Here is a 6,543-nt window from a genome sequence, read left to right as displayed (position 1 = left end):
TGTTAACTATAGTTACCATGCTGTACATTATATCCCCACGACTTATTTATCTTAGAGATCTTAAAAGTACTCATTACAAGAAAAAAAACTGTAACTATGTGAGGTGATGGATGTTAACTAAACTTATTGTGGTAAACACATCACAGTATATACATATATCAGGCCATTATGTGGTATACTTTAAAATAATACAACATTATCAATTATATCTCAATAAAACTGGGGGAAAATTTTAAAATGAGATTAAACTAGAACTTTGAATGTATTCTCTTGGAAATAAGATACAAGATACAGGAAAAAGAACTCGGATAAAAGTAGAGAAGAAGTAGAGCCCTGAGCTACAGTAAACTCTGAATTCCTCTAGGGCAGGACCTTCCCATCCTCAGTACAGTGACTGACAGTAAATATTCAATATTTGTTGAATAGGAGTGGCTAATACCTATGTAGTACTATTTTATCTGCCAGGCACCATTTAAAAACTACACACACACACACACACACACACACACACACACACGTACGTTCTTGCTTAAACCTCCCAACAATCTTATGAAGATATAGTACCCCAAGACAAGGAAACTGAGGCACAGAGAGGATATGATTTACTTAAGGTCACACAACAAGTGGGGGGCAGACCTAAGACTGAACCTCAGGCACATGGCTGAAGATCTGCTGTACTACACTGCCTGTCTTCTACTCTACAGTGCATGAAAAGTAGTAATTAATCAGTGCTACTACTTATGTACCACTTATCTACCTTTCCCAAACATTTCTAAAGTTTTAAAAAAATATCTGCCTCTGTCTTTTCAAACTGAATGGTGTAGTTTTGATTTCCAGGCAAAACCTGATTCAGGTTCAGGGTTTATTCTACTTAGAAAAATGGAAAATGGAAATTTGCAGCTCCATCAGTGAGCTTTAATAAGGGCTTATCTATTACTTTGAATGCTTTTTGGGGAACCACCATTTATGTCATATTTTTACTCTTTGATTTGTAACAAACTACAACTTTAACTTAATGCTCTTCTTTGTTTGCATAAGTGTACGATCTAATCCACCATCAATCGGACTGGCACTTTATTATTTTTATGACTGGACCAGCAAAACCAAATCATTCATACTGCCTCTTACGATTCTCAGGACCAAGAATAAACAGTTACTAGATAATATACTTGTCAGGCCAGCGGTCCTCAACCTTTTTGGCACCAGCGACCCGGTTCGTGGAAGAGAGTTTCTCCACATACGGACAGCAGGAGAAATGGTTCAGGTGGTACTGTGAGCGATGGGGAGCGGCAGATGAAGCTTTGCTCACTGGCCCGCCGCTCACCTCCTGCTGTGCGGCCTGGTTCCTAACAGGCTTCAGACCAGTACCGGTTCGCAGCCCAGGGGTTGGGGACCCCTGTGTTAGGCAATACAATCAGTAGCCAGAGTATAGTATCTAGTATTTTTAAAAACTGCCCACCTCTCTTTTTCCCCAATTTCCACGTGTTATTCATTTTTTATTCTTGATTAAATTTGCTTTTTGCATAATAATGCTAGGAAAAAACCCATAATGCATATCCAGCTGTTTATTACACTATTCATATCTACTACTATAAATAAACAAACTAGTATTCTGATTACTAGATTCCTATGAATTATCATTAATCAGTTCACCATAGCTCAGCCATTATTGGATGGCCTAAATGTAAGTTTCTGAATTTTTAAGAATGAGTATTACTTTTTTCATTCATGCAACAGTATTTATTAAGTGCTTACTATATGCCAAGAATTATTTTAGGTCCTGTGCTACAAGATGATCAAGGCACGTTCTTCCTCTCATGGATCTTATACCTCAGGGAAAGAAAACAAATTATTTTTAGGAAAAAAAGTAAGCAAGACTAGATGATGACAACATTATTATTATAATATAACAAGACAACATGATAAAGACCAGAGGGCTCCTTTGATGGTCAAAAAAAGCCTCACTTAACCAAAGAGGTAACATTTAAACCAAGACCTACATGACAAAAAAGAGCTGCCAAATCTTTAAACTGCAAATCTCATTAAAATCATATAAGTTCTGAAGTCTATTCATGTACTATGTTCCAACGAAATTTGTTAAAAACTATCTAGTTAGTGAATAAAGCACAGGAACAGATAATTTATACAAGAAGAAAGGCAAGTGACATTGATCACATATTCTCTTCTTCATTTTCTAGTTAAAAAATGTTCACTGTATGGGTTTCCCTGGTGGCGCAGTGGTTGAGTCTGCCTGCCGATGTAGGGGACACAGGTTCATGCCCCGGTCCGGGAAGATCCCACATGCCACAGAGCGGCTGGGCCCGTGAGCCATGGCCGCTGAGTCTGAGCGTCCGGAGCCTGTGCTCCGCAACGGGAGAGGCCACAACAGTGAGAGGTCCGCATACCGCAGGAAAAAAAAAAATACAGAGTAAAGCTAAAAAGTCTCTCTTCATTTCTGCTAAGCTTCCTCTCTTTCCAAAAGGTAACTGCTGTTAATGCTGTACTCTTGTGACCCCTTGTTCTATCCATTTATATACATACACATATTTTAGGGATTTTGGTGTGTGTGGGTTTTTTTTAGCGATTTTATTTTTTAAAAGATTTATTATTTATTTAATTTATTTTTGGCTGTGTTGGCTCTTATTTGCGGCACGCGGGATCTTTGTTGAAGCGTGCAGGGTCTTCATGTGGTGTGCGGGTTTCTCTCTAGTTGCAGCATGCGGGTTTGGGGTTTTCTCTTCTCTAGTTGTGGAGCGCAGGTTCCAGGGCACGTGGGTTCTGTAGTTTGCAGCATGAAAGCTCTAGTTGAGGCGCGCAAGCTCAGTAGTTGTGGCACCTGGGCTTAGTTGCCCTGAGGCATGTGGGATCTTAGTTCCCTGACCAGGGATCAAACCCACGCCCCCTGCATTGCAAGGCGGATTCTTTACCACTGGACCACCAGGGAAGTCCTGGTGTGTTTCTTTAAACACAGAAGAGATCAACTACAGTATTTGTATTTTTTGACATTTCTTCCTCACCCTGATTATTTATAAATATCTGCAAAGATCTTTCAATTACAGGATATACAGGCCTACCTCATTTTTTCTATTAATGGGTGAGTTTAACCTATTTATATTTTTTGTTATTATGATAATTTTTCTATTTTTTTTGTTTTATTGACTTCAGTTTTTTTATCTTCATATTTGTTTTACATTTGAGTGTATGTACATTTGAAAATGATACATTTAAGATGCAATATATCATAACAGCTAAAAGCATATACTCTAGAGGCAAACTCCCTTGGTTGAATCCTTTACTATGTGACTTTGAGCAAGTCACTTATCCTTTCTGTAATCCATCTGTAAAACAGGGATAATGACAGTACTTACCTCAGATTGGTATGAGAAATAAATGAGTTACTATACTTGAAGCACTTAAACAGCACTTTGCAAATTTAAGTGCTATACTTACTAATAATAGCAACATTATTATTGATTATCCTTATAACTCTATTTAATACTCAAACCTGTATTTCCATGTTCTATATAATATTTATTAACTCCTGGTGATAACTAATGAGATATATTTGATCCCTTCTCCCCACCACCCAATTTTAGTTGATATTTTTTTACTGCTTATCTTTATAACTTTAAGTATACTAATATCTCTAATCCTTAAATGATAGCTCTATAACTGATTGTGAAAGCTGAGGAAATCTGTGTACTTTTTTTTTTTTAAGAAGAAAAATTTTATTTCAAACAGGTTCAGTGGTATGTGTGCTACAGCAAAGGCTGATTGTAGCAGTTTCCTTTCAAACCTGCACTGATGTATAAATTAGACATTATTTGGGAATGATTAATTTCTGGTAAAATGTAGATTCAATCTAACATTACACCAATTTTTACATTTATTGTAGACCCTATTTTAGTACTAGAGGTTAAATTTTCATCACCAAAAAATGAGAATATCCTTACAGCTACTCCTAAGGTAATGAGCTATGAAATTAATTCCTCACTATTGCTTTGAAAATATACCCCTAGGTTGTTAAGAGAAATTCCGACTTCATCCAAATCTGTTATTTAATTCTTCAGTCATCATCTACTGTTGGCTTGATTGTCACTCCTCTTCTTATTTGACCCCCACCAATTAAACGCCAGTGTTTCTTAACTCTTCGGCTAAGGGCAATTTTTTCTCCTGCTTCTGTGCACACAGGATTAGTCAAAACGATTTTGCCCAAATCAGCCTTGACTGCACTAACTCTTCCTTCTGTCGACAGGGATCCTATGTTCACCATAAGTACTTCATTCTTAGACAGCTTTTGCACTTTTGCTGCTTTCTTGTCTCCTTCAGTGAGTACACCTAGAAGGCGTCTAAGCAGGAAATAGGAAATTTCCAATTCTGTGAAGACCTCAGGTAAAGCTCCAACTGCACCAAGTACCTGCCCCACCATTTCGTCAGCCTGGCACAAAGCGTGATCAATATATTTTTTTTTTTTTTTGTGGTACGTGGGCCCCTCACTGCTGTGGCCTCTCCCGCCGCGGAGCACAGGCTCCGGACGCGCTGGGCTCACGGGCCCAGCCACTCCGTGTCATGTGGGATCCTCCCGGACCGGGGCACGAACCCATGTCCGCTGCATTGGCAGGCGGACTCTCAACCACTGCGCCACCAGGGAAGCCCTACTTAGTTCTTCTGAGTTGTTCTAGCAAATTATTGATCCAAGGAGGTTACAGGAAGCCCCAAATCTGTAGCCAAGTCAGTCAAAATCTGGCTGGCATCAGAAGCAATGGCATCTGGAGAACTGAAACTTTAACTGGTGGGATCTGCACTGACTCCTGTAGTGTTAATCTATGGGTGATTAATATCACCCATAGATTAACTCAATAGAGTTCAATTGAGTATACCCAGCTGTGGTAGAAATGGAACAGTTTATTCTTTACCCAAATAGCAAAATTCTGAATTAGTGTTCTGTATTTCAAATAAGAGACCAACTCTTTTTATATATTAAGATATGCAACTCTATTCAGGGGGGTTCTAGAGCATAAGGAAAAATTCCGAGTGATGAATGATGATTTTAATTTTTTACTCTTTGTGAAACTGTGCAACTCAGATTGGGACTTGAACCCATGGGCCAGGGCTTGAACCCAGCCAAAACCCAGACTGGGACTCGAACCCACAGTCTTTTAACTGAGATCACACACCTGGTCTCAGGACTTAATGAAGCTCAGGTTCTTGATGTCTCATTGCAGAAAGAATTCAGGGAGAGACAAAGTGAAAGGTAAAAAGTGGATTTATTTAGAGAGAAACACAATCCACAGAGTGTGGGCCATCTCAGAAGGTGAGAAAGGCACCAGGGTATGGGGTTGTCAGTTTTTATAAGGGTAGGTAATTCCTTAGGCTAGTGAGTGGGAGGAGTATTCCAGCTATTTTGGGGAAGGGGTGGGGATTTCCAGAAAGTGGGCCCCTACCTACTTTTTGACCTTTATGGTCGGCCTTGGAACTGTCATGGTGCCTGTGGGTGTGTCATTTAGCTTGCTGATGTGTAAAATGAGCGTATCCTAAGGCTTAAGGTCTAGTGGAAGTCGACTAGTCTGCCATCTTGGACCTATTTGGTTCTAATCAGTTTATGTCATGTCCTCAGGCTCTGTCATTCTTTTAAAGGTTGTGCTCTGCCCCCTTCCCTCCTGTTTCACTTGGGTCTTTCTGGAATTGTTCAAAAAATAGCACTGATACATTTTCATGTACATTTATTAAACTGCAGGAGAACAATGGCATGTCATTACAACATAGGACTTCATTATCTTTTGCAAGTATTATAGACTACTTATTTTCTCTACAGTGGTAGGAAAAGAATGGGGGGCCAATATCTTCCCTTGTAACATCCACGGCTTCAAAAGCAATATGCATATTCCATGTTAGTGTAAAAAACAACAAAATCCCAACACTCATGTTTTACAGTAAGAAGAAAAGTACTAAACTATTCATGAGACAACCCATTTTTCTACACAGTATTCTTCTGGGGTGGTAATAGATAAACAAGCTAAGACAAACATGCAAAAGTACAAAGTTGCCAGAGAACAGGAAAAGACCTGAGAAAAATGAACTCTTCAAGTATTTTGTAAAGTTCTATATTTATTAGGTGCCTAAATCGTTTAGGCATTTCTAATTTTCAAACCTATACTAGGAAAGATGCTGAATCACTTTAATTTCATGTAATATAGGCCATAAAAGTCAGCACTCCAAATCTAGAGCCAGCATTTTCCTTGCTACATTTACCTGACAGTAAACAACTGACCAATCATGAACAGAAAGCAAATCAAACACACACATAGCTTATGATAATCTTCGTTCTGGGTTACACGGATCTTCTTAAATTCCATTTCAGCCCCAAGAATGATATATAATACCAGGTTTTCTGGGATGCTCTAAACATGTAGGTCTTTCTAGGCAGGGCTAACTACTATCCAGTGCCACCATGAACAGATTATAATCCAAGCCCAGGGTAAAGATAACTCCAATATACCAAGAGGGAGCCCCATCTGGAGCCACATCAGATACTTTTTAAAG

The sequence above is a fragment of the Phocoena phocoena genome, chromosome 5, assembly GCF_963924675.1.
Source record: "Phocoena phocoena chromosome 5, mPhoPho1.1, whole genome shotgun sequence".
Lineage (NCBI taxonomy): Eukaryota > Metazoa > Chordata > Mammalia > Artiodactyla > Phocoenidae > Phocoena > Phocoena phocoena.
This window is presented reverse-complemented; position numbering follows the sequence as displayed.